Genomic DNA, 18,977 nt, shown 5'->3' on the forward strand with positions numbered 1-18,977 from the left:
TCGTTTACTCGCCATCTGTTTATTCTACACTATATATACTTTTTCCTTCCAAGACAAAATGAAGATCTTCTGATTAGCAACTACAGTAAAATGTGGCTGATTTATTTGAGAGAGCTGCTTTTTGCCAAGTACACTGCTGTAACAAAAGTACTGTTTGTTATGACATTGTACTGAGTCACTTGTTGATGCTATTTGAGGGAGAGAATGTAGTTAAGAAACTGGAACAGGATGTTCATTTTATTTCAGTACTTGTAATCCTGAGTCATCTCTGATAGCTGATGAAATACAGAAACTCACATTTTCGGCAGGGCTTCTCTTAACATAATTTTGGGATGCTGTAATTTGATACAGGGTGGAAAAATACACAAAGCTGATTTTATGCAGAGAGCTTTATTTTAGTTGTCACTCTCTGCTGGAGCGCTCTTAAATTTTATACATCTGTGGCACTTCGCCGTGTCTTTAAATGTTCTGTCGGTGGGCTGAAACATGAGCTGATGCCTCTGTAGCACACAGGGCTATGCAGGTATTTAAATTTCGAGGACACTGGCTCAAATATGTGGTTTCTGGCTGGTTTTGGAGATCACCAAGGTTGCTTCTTGGTTGGTCCTGCTGGCTGCTCGCGACCTGCTCCCACGGCAAAGGTGGGAAGTCCAGGGGCGTCCGGCTGCATGCCCGTGGAGCAAAGGGAAAAGGTCCACTTCAAGTTTTAAGTGCAGTTTTGGATATAATCTTATCCGAGCCCGTTAACCTGCCGGAGTATGATTGTTAAGGTGACTATCAGATTAGTATGAATCATCAAATGTGCATTACTATTTCCTGTGTGAATTCAATAATGCTGGTGAGATCCTGAAGCCGAGCCTGTTTTCTCATCGGGGCCCAGAGACCTTTCAAAATAATTTGCATGCATCGCTTCAGCTTCACTTCAGGGTGGCAGGCAGCAAATCTTTAAAAGCCCAGCTTACTTATGGGCAGAAAATAAAGAATATTGACTCTGTTAAAGCTGTGGGAAGAATTTTTGTAGGAGGAATGTAATTATTAGATCTGAAGTCTGACCAGGATTCACAATACTGCCATGAGATGTGTGTGAACCAAGCAAGAGTACCCCAAAAGTCTCCTTCCCCGCTTAATAGGAAAGTAGAGTGAATACAGGGTATGGAGGTAAAACTGTACAGTTAAATTATCTGCAGCCGGGTAGTGAAATGCATTCATCCCTTCTGGCACTGCTGCTAATTCATATTTAAAGCGATATGAATTTCATGAGCATTTAAAAAAATCATATTTTAAATTCAATTTGCTGTCAACTCATTTGATGTTTTGTGTAAAGTCATTTCCCATAAACAGGTTACTGAATATCAAAAGGCTTGTCTCATCCATAATTTTTGGAAAGAAATAATATTATAATAAAGATGAGAATGTGGTTCTCATGAGTCAGGAAGCACTTTGGGGATTGTTGGTGCTTTTTGGTGCTTCCCTTATCACAGTCAAGGAATGGCCTGGGCAAGTAACATGCGTTCTGCAATGATGATATTGTTTTCTAGTAGGTTGTTCTGAAAATAATTAGTGTTATATATATTATTATAATATATGTATATATACAAACATATATTTCCAGATATCAAAGAGTTGGATGAAAATGGATTACAATACCTCATATGTGACAGACCTCTCAAGCTGTACAGCCCATGCAGCATTTAATGAACCGGGTAATATTAGTGGATATATTGAAAAAGTAAGGTATGTTTATTTAGAAGTGTAGAAGAAATAACTGCTGTATTTTCTTGGCGTGGGTTTCTTACCTGTGCTTGGAGATGGCTGGCACCTGGGAGGTGCTGCACTATGTGAAACAGCATCGAAGCTGCTACAGAGCAGAATCCTTTGCAAAAAGAAATAAATTGGTCTCTGGATGCCACCAATCTCTCTTCCAAGTGCTGAGTAATGTGCCCTGGGTGTAAGCACATAACATGCAGGTAAGCAGCTTGGGCTCTTGCGAAGATTTGATGGATTCCTAACACAGCAGATCGGGCCAGTAAGGTTGAAATAGCTTTTTATTTATTTATCTGCTTACTTGAACGAGCTCCATTGTAAAAGTGGACATCACCCTCTGTCTTTGAAAACTGCTAGAGAAAAAAATATCAAGCCCCCCAGTTTTCCAAAACCTATGTGTTTTTCCAGTGGATGATTGCCCTGGAAGGGTTTGGTTTTTGTTACTTCAATTAGAGAAGAAAGCTCTGCCTAATTGCTAAGTGTCAAAATGCCCTCAAAAGTAGAATTTCTGTGCTTGAGGCAACTCACCTGAAGCTGCTGAAGCATTTCTGAGCACTAGCACCCCCTTAATTCAGTTCCTTCTTTCAGCTGAGCTCGTGCACAGCGCTGTCTGACGGGGGTGGCCAGCCTGTGCTCCCACTTCAGGTGGTTTTTTGAGCTTGTTGAGGACCTTGGGCTGGCACGGAGGTTTCTGGAAGGCATTCTGTGCAGGAGTCAAAGCAGCAGGGATGGATGAGGTTGGTCTTATTTTTGTGGATGCTGGGAGTTCGCAGTGCGAGGGGACCCTGCTGAAACGGCCCCATCCCAGCCCCTGGCCGGGGCCCGCCTCTGCTTGTCCCCAGGGTTCGTAGCACAAGTCGTGTGGTCCATCCCGCCTGTCCCCGTCGTGTCTGGCCTGGCTCCAGATGTGGGACCCACACGGGGCCTTCCCCTTCTGAAGGAAGTCCCCCCTACAAGTCTTCCCCCTGCACGTGCTGCAGGATATTGTTGGTGAGGTTAGGGAAGACCCAGGGCTGAATGGAAGATTTGGGTGTTTACGTGGTAGCACTTCCTGCTGCTCATTCCTTGTGTTGCTTTTATGAAGAAAATTAAATGCATCCCGGAGTGTCACAGGCGTCTGGGCGTAGCCTGAAAATGCCGACACCGTTGCCTGGATTTGATTCATGGAAAAAAAATCAGAGCTGGTGGAAAGTGGAGCATGGGTTAGGCAGAAGGGGGGAAATGGGAATAAGACCAGCTTTCCCAAGTGAGTACGTAGCTTTGAAGGAGTAGGAGCCTGATGTGCACTGGTAATGCTGCAGCCTGCACGTTAAGGTTGTTATAGCACAAAGCAGATGGACAATGCCCACAGCAGGAAGCTCGGACCATTACAGTGGGATCAATGCTCTCTTGCTGTGGAAAAAACTTGGGGCACTCTGAAATGTGATGGGTTGTGTTATTAAGGGGCTCTGCTGAGATGCTGCGCTCGGTTCCTTGCCCTAAAACAATGGCTCGGGCACGTCGATAGGTGGTGCAAGCTTGCTGCGGTTTGTGGGGATCTGGAGCTTTTTGCTCCAGGGCTGCAGTACCGCCGGTAGTGGGATCAGGGAGGTGAAAGCTCGGTGCTGTGCCAGCCGTAGGGAAACGCTGAACCATAAATACAACCGGGGCTGCCCCAGCCTCGCCAGCGCCTGAAGCCGAGAGGGGGAGCTCGGATAGCCCAAATGAGCTCCTGGAGGAAAAAAGCTGCGGCGGGGAGGAGAGCCAGGCAAGGAGACTGCTAGTCTCCATCCTCAGCACGGCATTAAGGGGTCGTGGCGACAGGTGAAAACCTTGCTGACGTGGAGCAGAAGTCAACGTAGCCCCTAGCTTGTCATTGAGAGCTAAAAAAAAAAAAAAAGAGGGGGGGAGGGGGAATCTAAAACAAAGCTGGGAGCTGCAGTAGAGCTTTGCAGACTCAATACGTAATTGCACGACTGCTGATCAGGCTGTGTAAGTGTCCTGTAGGATTCGCAGATGGGTTGTGTCGCGGGTCTGGGAAATCTGGTGTAAATCAGAGAGGCAGAGCTGGTGGTTTGCACGAGCAGGAGGCCATCAGGACCTCCACCGCCAGCGGAGCTCTGCCATAGCGTTAACGGTGGGGTTGTGGAGTCTGAACTTATTTGTATGGAAATATTTGGTCCAGCCCTCTCTTTGAAATAGCTCCCTGCGGATAGGTGTCTGCAAGTCCACCCAAGGGCAGCTCACCACACTCAGGCCCTGCAGTGTTTGATGCCGGGGGGCCATGAAGCCCAGGAGGGAAGCACAAGCCCATGAGAAGCAGTCTGTGTGCAGGAACAGTTTCTACAAGGGTTTGTTTCCCTGCTCGGGAGCTGGCAGACCGCCTGCTCGCAGCTGTCCAGGGAACGATGATTTCTCTTTGCGGCAGCTTTCAAGGTTTTTAACCGTGTCTGTTTCATGTAGAAACAAACCAAAAAAAAAAATCTTCTGGACCGTTTTAATCAAAATGGAAACATCTGGCTGGGGAGTAAAGATAGCGGGTGTGTTTCCAATGCAGTGCCAATTTTGCTTCTGCCTGCTCCAGTGTTTGTTAGGTGCCAAGACGGGACGTTCAGTCCCCCCATATAGCACTGACCTGCAAAACCCAGGGGGTGTGCGTCTGCTTGTGCTCTCTGCAGCCCTGCTGCATGCTCTCCTGAGCAGGTGAATTGAATCTCCAAGCTGAAAGGTCTTCTGGAAAAACCCTGTGCTTCAGGAACATGCTGCTTGGTTAACAATGTCTTGGGCAGCAAGAATGTAACTGGAGATGCAAGCAGAGCAGATAACGGGGTTTAGACAGCTTTTCGGCATGGACACATGGACAGCATGGAGACTTTGCCGGGGTTGTTGCCTGACCAAGGCCTTTGGCAGATGGCACAGCAGAGGAGCAGACTGCCACCATCCCCAGGCTCTGCCCAGCACGATGGGGCACTTCTCTCTGCGCTGGGTCAGGGGGTGGGGGCGCTCTGCGGTGCAACAGTGAAAGTGCTGCATCGAGATCTCTCGTAATAATCCTTGATTAACGTGGTTATACTGCTGTTAAAGGCTGTTGCTGGACGGGGTTAAGGAAGAAAGACCCGTGAGAAGCAGGACTGGTTACGCGTTATCTCTGTGGATCTTTTAATCTCTGGTGTGGTACAGCCTGATGTTTTCGAGCCTGCCTTGTGAAATGGCAGAGAGAAACATATTGCTGCTGTCTGGGAGCTTTAATCTTCACATGGAAATAAGCTTTTCTTGCAGAAGTAGGCTGCTTTTTCAGATGCTTTCAGAAACGCTGATGTTGTGCCTTGGTTGATCTGGCTAATTAAAAATGAGATCCTGTCAATCAAAACCATTACTTTAATGGCAATGGCAAAAACGCAAAGAGCAGCTCTAGTAAATCAGTGTTAGAGAGAAATGCGCCTCATTTCCTCCGTCTAATTTACTCAGGAAAAATTTAGGCTTTTATTGTGAGTCTTGATATTCGCAGACCTTTCTGTTATTAATTTTTACTGTTTTAATTACCGCTGGCTGCCCAGACAATCGATGCAAGTTTATTCAGAATACTTCATTACTTGCCTGAAGTTCGGGGAGGTCGCAGCGAGGTCTCTCCTCCAGCTTTTATATACCAAATTTCTCAAATCTTAGTAAGTCTCCAGGTGCCTTAGTAATTAATTAAGCTCGAAATGGCAAATATGACCACCTAGCAGCAAAACCTAATCACATGCAAATAGTGCATTTGCTCAAGCGGTCCTCAAAAGCAGCACCTCCATCCCCCTAAAAACCTGCAAGACCTCAAAACAGCAAAAATGCTTGTTTCAGATATTTCGCTCATCTGTTCCCCATGTACATCTGAGGAACAGATCCTGATGTTCCTCCAATCAGCCTGGCTTGAATCAGCTCTTTGGCTTGCGCTTTGTCCCAGTATTTGCTAACCCCAGCACCGCTCGCTGTCTTTGCAGGCATTCCCAGAGTCTCCCTTGCAGCGTCCCCCCGAGCCTGCCTGCCCCTGAGCTCGACCCCTGCCGGCTTCTCTTGACTCTACCTGTGCCGTTTCCCAAAGAAGTCGGTGGCACAAATTTCTGACCCCTGCTTCAGCCTCCTCTCTGAGCACTGGAAGTTGGCAGGGATCTGACACAGATTCCGCGCGCGTTAACGACAGAGCCTCTTGCCTTCCCGAGGAGGAAGCCTCAAAGAAAGTATCTATCTGCTCGGGTATTCCAGCTCTCCTAAGCCCCTAATTACAATTTCATGACTTAATCATAAGCTGCCTTTTCCTCAGGTCTGCTCGTAACATCTTCCTCTTTTCTGCTGTTGACACATGGGCTTTCCCTTTAATGTCTCAGTTGTTCAGCTCTGAGGTGAGTGATGGGACTGAAATACCCGATGACAAGCAGGGGATCTTTCAAATTCCTTTTGAAATACACCTGGAAATTGTAAGTTCAGTTCTCAGATGGAAAACTCAACTGCCTGCCACCCGAGGGAGGCAACCAGGCAGGAGCTTCCCGCATAAACAGGCGAGTGGCACAGATACAACACACGGCCTTGATCTTCAAGGGTCTCTGCACTCCACAATCCAGCCCTGCTCTTTATTGGGTGCCTTGTGACAGTATTTTCCTTAAGGCTTAAGCTTCCAGTCTTCTGATTATGAGAGACTGCTTTCATTAACTAAAATTGGCCTGAAAGCATGAGGGCGATCAACAAGGAGATGTTACAGGCTGGAAAACTGCGAGGCAAGGATATATAATCCTATGTTGTAAAGCTTTTTGGCTTTAGAGGTCATGGCTTCTTTTTGAGGAAACCAGAGGTGATAATTTTGGTGTGTTAATGGCAACTATTCGCAGCTGGCTTTTATGGTTAAGGGTTTTTTCCCCTGGTTTTGTTTCTTTAGGATATACCTCCCTGTGAAAAGCCTTGTTTATTTGATTTTGAGAAGTCTTTTTGTCTTGTATGATTTTTACATTTGAAATGTGTTTTTTCTTAGACTGGGAGATCAGGATTTTTAGCCAAACTGCTTTGAGCATGGCTGTTGAGGTATGTGAAGGTGGAGGCAGCCTATTCCAAGTTGTCTTCTTCTGGTCACATCTTCAGCACCTGTGTGTTGAGGTCATTTCCCCTTCGGATGATACGAACATGCAAAGGGCAAATGAAAATTTATTTATTTATTTTGACTTTATCGTAGTGAGAAAAGAGAACACGTCCAAGTGGGGAAGAAAGCAAACCCCGTCTACAACAGCTCCAAGCTAGGATGAAAAATGAATAAAATGAGTACCCTTTATTTCCCACAGGTCCTGCAGCAAAGGTCTGCCTTATCTTTCTAAGAAAAAAAAAAAAAAGATTAATTTTGTGTGTGTGTGTGTGTCTTCTCGACCCGTTTAGCTGGCTCAGGTCTCCACACATGGTACTGTTATTGGCGGACACACCTGGGTGGCTGCCAGGATGCTTGCTGATGGCTGGGGAGATGCTGCTGTATGGAAAACCCTTCTCTCCTTCGCCACTTGTGTGGTTTGTCTGCTGTCATTGGGCTTGTGCAGCTCGGCCAGGCTCGCTTTGCCCTCCTGTGGCTGACAGAGGATGTTCAAGACGGCTGCGGTGTATCCTGTGGGTGCATCCATCCATCAGCTGTCCTCACACCTCACCCTTCGCTCAGAGCGTCTCCTTTGTGGCTGTGATCTGTACTTTGGGCTTGCTTCTGAGGGTCTCCCCTGGTCACCTAATGAAGAGTTGTAAACACGTGATCCGTATCGCCTGTGTTGTTTTGAACATCGCTAACTGGAGTAGCTGGGAGAGAAAATCACCTCAGGGTTTGTTTCCTCATAGCGAAGTACAGCCAAATTCCCATCAAGAGCACCCCACTGCCAGTTCTTTCTATGAACCCCGTGGATAAAATAATTGACCATAACAGGAGCTTCCTCGGTGAGAGACGGAGCATTGAGTCACTTCTCGAAACACATGCACTTCTACCCCAAAATAACATTAACGTTGTCAACCTCCTGCAGAACTGCTGTGCCCTCAGCTCTTCAGCTCTGGCTACCTCAGGTGCGTGCTGCTGACGGCGATTCAGCTCTTGCTTTGTTTTCAGCATCTGGTAAACCAAATACATCGAGAGGGCCAGGACTGGGGTGCTGGCTCTGCGTGTGGCTGCCTCCTCAGCCGCTGCAGAGGTGGGCAGTGTCGGCAGTATGCAGGATGGCTCCAGCGCAGGGGCTGGCCACGTCGCAGGGCCGTCCCGTGCCGTCGCGGGGATGCTGCCTCCCGGTCACTCCGATTAAGCAGCCGGGACTGCAAGGTGATGGTTTTCTGCTGAGAAATTGGTTTTCTGCTGAGAAACTGGGGGTGTCGCATGCGAGAGCGCGAAATGGCTTCCAAATTTGTAGCTGCTGCGTGACAGGGTGACTCATTTGTGGGCAGGGGAAAGAGGCTTTTTTTCCCTCATTGTCAGGTTTTGAATGTGAACGTAAGAAAATCTCACATTTTAATAATGATGAAGAGAAAATTACTGAGACAATGGATGCTGCTGATCTTTGTGTTTAACTGAAGTGGACTCAGCAGGTACTTGTTGGCAATGCTTCACGTTTCAGGCTTGGTTCAAGGATATAATCGGGATATTTTGAATTTTTAGGTGGCAAAAGTAGAAGACAGCATGAACAGATGCAAAATAAAACTTTGTGAAGAATTATGTCTTTAAAATACTGTAACTGGATCAGCGGTTCACTGGTGCTTCATTTAAGATAGCCAAGATTTAAGCAGTTTAGGTCAGGTAAGGGCTCTTATTCTCTGCAGACTTGTTGTTCCCCATAAATCTCATTTAACTGTCTGTAATGCTGGTGAAGACGAAAAAGGACAGGGTCAAGGGAACGAAACTTTGAGACACTTGAATTGGAACCCTTTAAAATAAATAAAAGCCACCACTTCAGATGAATGCAACAGACGAAAGGAAGCCAACAGATAATACAGCAGCTCCTAAAGCAGGTGGGAGCTCTTCCCTTCAGTGCTGTGCCGACGCTGGCACCCCATTTGAGTTGATTTTGGTCAGCACTGTGTGCTTGTTGCTCTGGCTGTGGTGCCAGTTCAAAACTTACCCAAAATCATGTTTGAAACATTTTATTTTTGTTTAAATAAGATTTTGGGCTGCAAAATTATTTTTTTCAACTCCTTGTCCCTCCTACAGGTACAACATACTTGTTTGGTGAAGCTACAAAAAGAAATCCATCATTATAATTCTCTCAGAGTGATGGTAACAAGATCTCTCCATGTCACGCTGGAGCTGTGTTCCTTCTTTGCGTTTTTTTTTAATAGAGGGGGGTGTTGAGTGTTGTGCACTTTTGCAGCCAAAACTCCGGATGCGGTAACTGGGACGTTCACAAAGTGAGAAATCAGCTTCTTGGCTGCAGCATTAATGATTGCACGTGGCTTAGCTGGGGATGGGTGCTGTGCTTGGGAAGATACGTCCCTGCCTGCAGCCGTGAAATTTCCAAAGCAGGACTGGAGCCCTAATGTGATTATAATGCAAGTCAGGACGTAATTCTTAATGCAGGAGGGGATGTGGGAGTGCAAACCCTGTTTGATATGGTAAAATCGTCGCAGTTCTGTAGTTCTCAGCCTGAAGTTCTGTGCCCATTGAAGATTTCCAAAGTTGGAGCTTTAGCATTGCTTTAATGTGAAATATTTATTTTTACATTACAAAGAAAATAATGGCCTAGAAAGGGAAAGTGTTCACAAAACACCAGGATTAGGACTGTGAAAAATTGCACAGAAAATTACTTTCAGGTCCACGTTTCAGGGCCAAAGTGGCCTGAGCTCTCAGATGTGACAGGCAGTCGCGGGCTCCTCTTCAGCTCTCCAGGAGCTGCTGAGCGCTCAGTGGGTGTCTGGAAATGAGGCCACCGATTTAGGCTGCTGTGTGGGGACTGAATGGCCTGAGCTGAGGCAGCCACTTCAGGAAGTTTTCACTGGATTCACATAAACTCTTCAAGTCAGAGTATGTTATTTCACATTTCCTGTGTCCAGCTGGAGACAACTCCGTTCTTAAGTTTCCGATGCAGAGCTCGCCTACAACCCTGGGAGGAAGGCAGGTATTTTGAAGCAGTGTTGCTTTGAGGTCTGTTTGACCTCTCCAAACTTACTTGCTCTTCCGTACGAAGAGCTGAGTGGGTGCTTGATGGCAGCTTGGGGGCAGGCTGGCTCCCATCCCTGCCACTGGACTTAACAGGAGGCTTGGTGTTGCAAGCTCTCCAGAGGGTTGAGTCCCACTAGCTTGTCCAGCTACAGGTATGTCGTCCTTGGAAGGGATTTGGCCGTCCTGCTCCTAGCTGTGTCTGGTGATGGATGCTCCTCAGCCCCCCAGCAGTCTCGCTAGTGCCTCGTGGTGGCTGCTGCTAGGAAGCATCCCCTTCTGATGTTCTCTGTCTGCTGACATATCACCTCATTACTTTTTCCCCTTCCTTTTGGGAGATAATATCTAGATTATCCCTTCCTAATTTTGTAAAGTCCTTCTCATATATAACATTTAGGAAGATTTCCTTTGATCTTCGCTTTGGGCAGGAAGGTTGAAAGAATTACGACAGATTTGTTTACTGTTCCTTTGACACTTGGCTCTCTCCAGTTGGCCACAGATTTTTAAATTTCTGAGGTCTAAAGACGGCTGGGGTTGTTGTTGTTGTTGTTACTCCGTGGGGATTTGTTATAGATGCTGCATTTTATGATGCAAGTCTGCAGTAGGACATTTTTGGTCCGATTTTATTTTATAGCTCCTTGCCACCATTCCAGCAGCGTTCCTGCACCACTGCCTTGCCCTGCCCTGTTTCATACCGGCCCTAAGTATAGAGCATTGCATTTTTCTTCACAAGAGTACAAAACAGGTTACATTTTTAAGACTGTTGGTTCTCCTGACTTGTCAAGATCATGTTCATTTTAGCCCTGTCTTCAAACTTCCTTACAGCTTTTGTCATCTGCAGAATTAGTAAGCATGTCCTTCTCCATCGTCCACGTTATCTGTGAAAGTGTTCAGGCCACCTAAGACAGATCATGGTGGAAAATAGCCTTTCAGTTTGACAGCGAGCCGCTGGTGCTGCTCTCTGAGGAGAGTCTTGAGCTTCTGCACTCTAGGTTATGGTTCATGTTAGCTAAAGATGCCCCACGTCACCCTGCCTGTCAGCTGGCAAGGCCAGGGGGCCTGGGCACTCAGCACGGGGTGTGCTGGTCGTTTTTAGCCATTTTTATCACCACTGTCCCAAATTGCAAGATGGGGCCTTCACCCCAGCCTGCTTGGAGGTGCTGAGGGCTGTGCCTTGCTGGGCTCGGATTTGCCACCCCGAGAGCTGGGTGCTGCTTGTCCCAAACCTGCCGCCCTGAGGTGTTACGGCCGGGCTGTCGCTTTAGTTTACAAATGACCTTGTGTATCTGTGCGAGGAAGGGGAAATCCTGTGCAGTGAGCCCCACCTAGAGAGGAAAATGCCGAGGGTGGGTTTCAGCGTGTCCTTGGGCTCTGCTGCGTCGCGTCCCGCATAGACGAGCGGTGACTCATAGCTCCGCGACAAATTCCAGTCTCTAGAGTCCCTTCCTTCCTTCCTTCCTTATCTGCCTGGCTTTGCTCCACGCGGGTCAGCAGGACGGGGTGGCTCAGGGCCTGCTGCTCAGGCAGCCCGAGGGTACGGGCTGGGGAACGGGGAGGGAACAGTGCCCTAATCACAATTTGCCTGGGACAACTCCAGTGCCGTAATAAGAAGAGATTTTGTCCCATGATTTGTTGTGTCTGCTAATGGGAGGCTTGAGGAATACACAGCATTCTTTCTGGATACATATTTTCCCCTGGAAGGCGATTCCTCACCGCACACTTTTTCCTGGAGCAGACGCTGTGTTCTGCACGCAGCCCGGTGATAGCACCGAGCGAGGCACGCCAGGCGTTCTGCACCATGTCGTAATTGGTAGTCATAAAGCTCCGGCTCCCTCGTGGGGAGGAGGGGGCAGAGCTTTGAATTAAACCCCCCGTGGATGGCAGGAATACAAGGAATGCTGATTCCTCAGGGTTTCATCTCGTGAGGTGTAACGTAAGCTAAGCTGGGGAGCAATGCTGGTTGCTCCATCTCCTGAGGCGTTTGAGTCACCTCTGTGCTGTCAGAGGGCAGGTTTTCAGTCAAACTGACATGCGGCAGTGGAACCAGCAATAATAAGAGTTCTTTCTTCTGTGTTGTTTCAGTGGTGCTAAGGACCCGTGCCTCGGTTCCCTCTCCTGTGCTTTCAGGGCGAGTTAGATGGATCTGACATTCACAGCTTGTTAATCACCAGCACCCCAGGTAAAAATAACTGGATGCTTTAAGTGCCGTAAGATTTTCTACTGACGCTTAATAACACCCTGGATGTTTCTCTTAGCTCCTGTACCATTGTAGTAATTTGATCATCGCAGCATAAACCTGTTTTCGGCTGCACGGAGCAGGCAATGGGCTGGATGGCTGGAGCTCTAAAAATGGTCCTGCAAGTTTGTGTTAGGCTTGGCAGTTTTGTTCAGGCCTGTTTTATTCAGCTTATTGTGAGAGGGGAAAAACAGGGACCCTCAAAGTCCCACAAAAAGGAGAATGAACACTGCAACTGATTTTCTCCCCTCCTCTGGGTCGTGGAAACAACCGATTTGTGGAGTGCTTCCAGAGGGCTGCTGAATGCCATTTGGTCTGCGGAAACCTTCCGCGTGCTGGCGGCGGAGATGAGTAACAGGTCCCGTGGGAAGCTCGGGCAGCCTGCCCCAGGGAGTACCACACCTGAGTGCCACATCTCAAAATCCACACGTCTGATTTCTGCCAGGTGTATTCGGGGGATGCCTGTCTCCAGCTAGAACAAAGCCACCTGAGATAACACTGCCCTGTGTCTGGCCTTCTGGGGAGACATAAAAAATACCAGTGGCTGTTAAAGGATTCTCCGTTCATAGCTGGTGTCCCAGGGTGTTGGCAGCCGGGTGATGCTCTCGTGTCACTGACAGGAGAAGCCTCTGCCAGAATTTGGCTAGCAGTTGCATGGGCCCAGCCCCAGTTGAGAGGGATTGCTAGTCAGGTGCTTCTTGGAGCTCCCACCTGGAAGTTTAAGAATTACACCACGCTACCTGGGGCCTGAGAAGCTAATTTTCCTCACTTGCAAACGTGAATCAATTGGTTTAACAAGCAATACTTTATTAAATGGAAAGAAGGTCTTGAGGGAAGAGAAGCTAAGTAACATAAAACACACTTAATTTTAAAGTGCTCTAATTGCTCCACAGTCCTGCTGTGGAGGCAGCTAGCTGCTTCCCCTTCCTACAACACCACCTCACAGGTTGGGGGCATCATTTTTGGGGCATTTGTCCCTGGTCCTGCTGGAAATGAGGGATGATGGTCTCGCTGTAGGAGATGCTTCTGCGGGATTCAGGACTAATGCAGTTTTCTTCAGTGCTCAGACTGTTCGATGACCTCCAGCTCACAGGAGACCCACCAGCACGTTGTCAGAGTCAAAAATGTTGAGTACCCATAAACGTCAATTTTGCTTTCATCTGGTGGGAGATCCCGCTGCCTGATCGGACCCTGGTGTTGTCTGAGTTGGGGAAGCCCATGATCTTGTGACATTCCTGGGTCTCTGTTAGGGACCGCTTCCATTTTGCATAGCTTCATTTACACGGTGTGTTTGGCCGGTATCCCTGATGGGAGCTGCCTTCTAACCTTAAAGCACTGGAAAATACCGCAGGTCTTGTCTGTGCAGCGTTGATGGCATTCCTTACGTTGGCGCGGCATGACACGCTCATTCCAGGGCAGGCAAACTCTGCCGTGGCTGTGCTTGTGTTAGTTCCAGGGAATGCTTGTGCTGGAGGGAGAGATTTACGCATCAGGCATGTCTGAATGACAGATCACTCCCATAGTAATAGTTTTAGGTTTTAATGCTGCTCTGACAGTTTGCTGGAAAGCAGATGAAAACATCCTCGCAAGCACTGATACACGAAAATTCCCTTCTAAGCTGAGGGAGGAAAGCTCACCCTCCCTCCCCTCCCAGCTCACACCTTATGATGTCCCTGTTGTTATTAAAATGGGTTTAAGGACATTTAAAGTTTGAAACTGCGCTTGGTTTGTCTCCCTTGGTCTGTCTCCTCAGCTGCTGCTGCTGCCTTGCTTATCTACGCTTTGATTTTGCTGGCATTTCTTATCTACTGCTTGGGGTCTGTTGGACACATCTAGCTAGGAAAGTAGTAATACTACATAATAGAATAATACTGGCTGGTAGGATAATACTTCTGCTCCGGTATAAGGGGACTTTATACTCTTGGTAACTTGGAGCTTTGAAATGATCTGGTTTTACTGGACCTGTTCAAGATAATTGATATTTTTGCCTTTATGTCTGTGTCTTGAGGGCTGAGCCCACATTCCCTGGGGGATGGAGACAAAACCGTGGAGCCAGAAGCTGTGTTGGGCCACGTGGGATCCAGATGCCTGAGTGCAGCTGGTGACTTCCCCCAAGAAACCTGTTGCTTCGGTGGCATAAGGCTCTGGGTAGGTGTTCTGCTGGAGCTGTGATGTCTGTCACCAGCTGGTCATCATCTCCATGTGCGAAGGAAACCACCCAGAGGAGCCATGGATCTCCTTGAGGCAGCTGCTGGCAGGGCTTTATAGGGCTGCAGAAAATGTGTTTGACTTATTTGGTTCTCCCAAAGCAGGGTGTGAAGCTCTCCTGTGGGAACAGAGCTCCTTTACCCTTAGGCTAAATAAATCTTACTTCCTGGGCGATTGCACGACAGGAGCCCAAAGCTGGGTGGTGTTCTGCGGCAGCGGTGGGCAGCACATTTACCTGCTTGTGGAACAGGGTCTGCTGTGGGTGCTCCGGGCTCATTCACCTGGTGGGTACCAGTGGGTACCAGTTCATTTCACCTACTGGGTGCCACCAAACAGTCCATCTGAAGCCTTTGGAAGCAGCTTTCTAATGGGTGCTTGCCTGCCTTAGGAAAAGATGCTACCCCTCCTTTTTTCTTGCTAGCTTAGGTTCTGAATTAGTTTTTTTCTGACATAGCTGCTTTTCTCTGAGAGGTGACCCACTTGAGCAACGACCCTTCTCTGCCACGTGCAGGTAGCGGTGCTGGTGTGCAGCCCATGCTGCTGAGCCACACTATGGCTGTGGCACACAGTGTGCAAGCAAGCTGCCCACATCTCAACCCAATTTGAGCACTTTCTTTTTTGGAGATGATGTCCTCAAGAGTGTAGTCTTCTCCTCCACCTCTCATGAGGTTTGCGAACATATGAAATATTCTGAGGATAATAGGGTCTGCGTCTCTGTTTGGATGCCTGCTTATCGCTGTGAGACAGGTGCCTGGAAGCAGTCCTCTGGGGAAAAACCTGCTTGTTTCCACTATTTGCACTTTATTGTGGCAGTATCTGAGAGTCACAGTTAGGGTTGAGAGTTGTGTCGTGCAGGGAACCGATTACGAGCGAGCCTGAGATGAAAGAGGAGAGTTCCTCAGGGACAGGCTCAAGTTTGGTATTTCTCTCAAGTTTTATGGAAAAATATATTAGCTTCTGAACGAGCGGCAGAACTGGTGGTATTTACGGCCGGCACGAGTGATATAACTTATTTCATCATCTTACTTCAGGCTCTGAGCAGCAGAAGGCTGATCCCTGGGAAGAGGATCTGGTAGGCCAGGCTCTGAAAGCATTGCACACCTGAGTGGCAAATTTTGCCATTCTTACCCTGTACCTCTGGTTTTGGAAAATGCTAAGGTTAAAAGCAGGTGTGAAAAACGCAAGGAGTCAGATATTCACCATGTATCAGAAGATCTAGCAAGTGTTCAGACATTTTTGTGGTGCAGGGTAAGGAAGTTGGTAGGTGCCTGTGAAAACTCGGTTTTCTGTCAAGCATGATCTTTTTTTCCCTAGTTCCCCCTTTCTGTTTTATTTATTCTTTTTTATTATTAATGAGAAGAAGCTCCTTATGAGTTACTGTAGATCTAGTTCAAAATCTCTTCCTAAATCACCGAGATTTTTTTACTAGTCTAGTTCATGCTGACAAGCAGCACAATCCACAGGAAGCACCATTAATTTCAAGGAACAATTCGGCTTTGGTAAAGTTGATTAGTGAAGAGTATTAGGTAAGAGTTTCTGCAAAACTGAAGGTGTCAAGCTATTACCAAATCTTACATTGATTTTACCAATTGTCACATTTCTGACAAGCATTTTAATTGTTGACTGGAAGAGAAAATGAGCATTCGTGTTGTTCCTCCTTTTGCTGCTTCCTTGTTTTAGGGAGAGGAAGAATTCATTATCCCGTGGATGGAAAACAATTAAAATGTTCTTTCTTTCATCGCTGCATGATAATGGAGCAACAAAATGGTGTCTCAGACCTGAAGTCCTGGAGATTTTTTTGGGGGAGGAAGGAGTGCAGTGTGCTGCTGAGCTGGCATAAGAGATGTCTCATTTGCCATGAACCAGGGGGTGATTGAAATCTCCCTGTAAGCTACTCTATGAGACGTGTTTATGCATTGCTGAAAAAAAAAAAAGCAGGCTGTAGGAGAAAACACCACTGCAAGCAAAGCTTGAATAGTAATGCTCAACGTGTAGGCAGCGCTCTGCTCACCTGGCTGGCTGCCAGCCTGTGTATGATACAGGCATCGGTGTTTGTTTAATGTGGCCCTTATCAAATCCCAGAGCTAATATTTGAGGTAGCCCTCCATGACGGCAAACAGGAAGTGTTTGAGCGAGAATTAAGATATTGTGTAGCCTGCTCCTCCGAACAGGAGCTGGCTGCTTTACCTTGAACCCAAGGAAACGTCTTGCAGAGGTATATTCGATCTGTGCTCAGGGAAAGGTCTCTTACAGGCTGGTTTGTGTATTGCTCGTGTAGGTGTAAATAAGTGGATGGTGGAAGAAGTGATTCTGAGAGGTCACTGCTGATGGATGTCAGGACCACCCTCCCCTTTGCTCCCCTCCAAAAAAAACCCAGCCACCACAAAGCCACCAAAAAAACCCGCCAAACTTATAGTTAGGTGGCTGCAAAGGTTAACGTGGGTTAGTGGAGGCCTGGTGAAAATCAACCTGATAGTGCCAATCGTGGTGGTAATGGTAGTGGATAGAATCGGGACAGAAAAGCAAGAAGCTTGGAAAGCAGCAGGCAGAGCAGCGAGGCAGGATGGGGAAGGAACAACAACCACATTTCCTGTGCTAAATCCAGTGAAGAATGAAGCTATTATATATATTAAACGTAGGTGGCTTTTCCTCACCAGGCAGTATTCACGTAGCACACAAAGCTGAACACGAAAATCTGAAAGCATCCCGATGGTATCTAAAGAGAATGATCGTGCAAAAGAAATTTGTGGCTGTTGGGAGGAGAAAGGAGCACTTCTTGCTAAGGGCAAGACTTAACTATTGGTGTAAGAACAATAACAACTTGTAATGCTGCTGATGGTGAAGGTTTGACGTCCCCAGGCTCTTGCCAGGCTCGCCGTGTGCTTTGTCAAGTTAAGTGCTGGAAGGAAGCACGCTGGCTGGAACTTGCTGGGGTGCGTTAGGTGGAGGAGAGGAAACTCTGTTTCCTGTCAAATCATTTTTTCAGCTAATGCTTTTTTGCAGTGTTTGGCCAGCTCCGTAGTTGAGTGAAAATTCTATTCAGGGAAAAATGCAGAGCTCCTTGAATAATGTATGATCTTACAGACGAAAATATCCCCATTGTGGTGGGGACATGGAAACCGTCTAAAACTTGTCCTCACCTACACAAAGCGTTATTCTGGGCGAGCTCCTTGAGCTCTGTGGATCTCAGGAATGTCAAGTAAACGTCTTACTGTTTCTTTTACCCCGAGTTTGTTGTCACCTGGGCAGCAGCGCGGTGGCAGGGGAATGCTGCTGGTGGCAGATCTGGCCGTGAGTTCTGCACGTGGTCCCGGCGGTGACACAGGTCCCCGTGTCGTGGAGGGGCCCACGTGCACCTTGCTGCTGAGTCCCCAGGTGTATGTCATGCCACCTTGCCTGGAGGATTTAGACCAGAAGAAAAGCACTGCAGAATATAGCCGATCGTTTCTGTGCTCTCACGCTGAAGCACGGTACAAAGAAAATGAGAGCAGACACTGAGCACCGCACAGTAGTGTGGTGATTAAGATTTATAGAGCCAAGTACTCTTTCAGATTGCTCCTGTAAGGGTGCATCAGAGAGGAATTTTGCCACACTTGCTGTTATAACAAGCAAATCAGATAAGTTCCAAGTAGGCAATTTTTTTCTCCACCTTCAGTATTTACTATATGTAACACAATTTGAGATAATTTCCTTTTTCTTTTTTCTTTTTTTTTTCTTTTTTTTCTTTTTTAAATAGAGTTTGCAGATCTGATTTTGTTCTGTTGCTTGGGATAGGATTGACCCCCCTACAGGTGCGTTGCTCGTGCAGACAAAACACCCTGGCTGTCGCCGAATGGAGACGGTCTCACCCCGTCCGTGTTTGAGCTGACCAGGCGTCATATGGATGCAGTTAGTGTGGTGCCCAGCTCCAGCTACTACGAGATGTGGCGCGTTATCTTGGGGTAGCATCTGACTCTCACCATGCCTTCCAGTTGGCCTGAAGCACGGGCAGGGTGAGCTCGTGTCTGTCTCAGTGCGACCGCTGCCTCTGCCTGAGAAGTATTGCACAAAACGGTGCGTGAAAGGCTTGCAAAGGGCTTTTGCAAAATCCTTACCAAGTGAAACGTTGTCAGTAATACAAAGCTGTTGCTGTTAGAACTGCTATTTGAATAACTTTTCTGCACGATCAAGAACCACCAACTCAAGATCTCTTATCTCTGATTTTCTCTAAAAACATTAAGACCTTATTCATCTCCCACTGCCAGCACCGATTTTGACTACTGTCACATCTCATGAATGGAGACTGCCTGAATTTGTTCAGTTTTTCAGGACGGATGCTGAATACCACGATAGTGTAGGCACTGTAAGAAACGTCAGGAGGAAAACTTTTGAGGGGCTTTGTAATTATCAGTTGATAGTTAGTTAAAGGTGTCTGAAAATTAATGGGACTTGGGTGTCCAATATTTTTTTAGGTTTTAGTTTGCTAATCCTTGATGGTGAGGTTGGATATACAGTTGTGCAGAGAGAAACTTCTCTTATATGTATACATATGCATGTATGAGATACATATATGTTGGGGAATTTTAGCAAATGTAGCAAACTTGAGAGTTTCTGGAAAAGTACAAGCAAATGCCAGGAGCAGAGCAGGAGAAAGCTGCTGCTGACTTCTGGGCAGCA

At 47.2% G+C, this 18,977-nt stretch overlaps 1 protein-coding gene across 3 annotated transcripts in view; it reads left to right on the top strand.

Annotated features, from left to right (window-relative positions):
• Nucleotides 1-18,977, top strand: part of LOC310902053 (uncharacterized protein) — an 85,187-nt gene that overhangs the window by 10,912 nt on the left and 55,298 nt on the right. Inside the window, exons 2-3 of one of the 3 annotated variants that reach the window (XR_014586423.1) lie at nt 8,933-9,129; nt 11,960-12,056. The exons of 1 other annotated variant lie outside the window; for it this stretch is intronic. The gene's annotated coding sequence lies outside the window, so the exon portion shown is untranslated. One more of the 3 variants, XR_014586424.1, reaches the window with a different exon arrangement.

The sequence above is a fragment of the Anser anser genome (genome assembly GCF_964211835.1).
Source record: "Anser anser genome assembly, chromosome: 6".
Classification (NCBI taxonomy): domain Eukaryota; kingdom Metazoa; phylum Chordata; class Aves; order Anseriformes; family Anatidae; genus Anser; species Anser anser.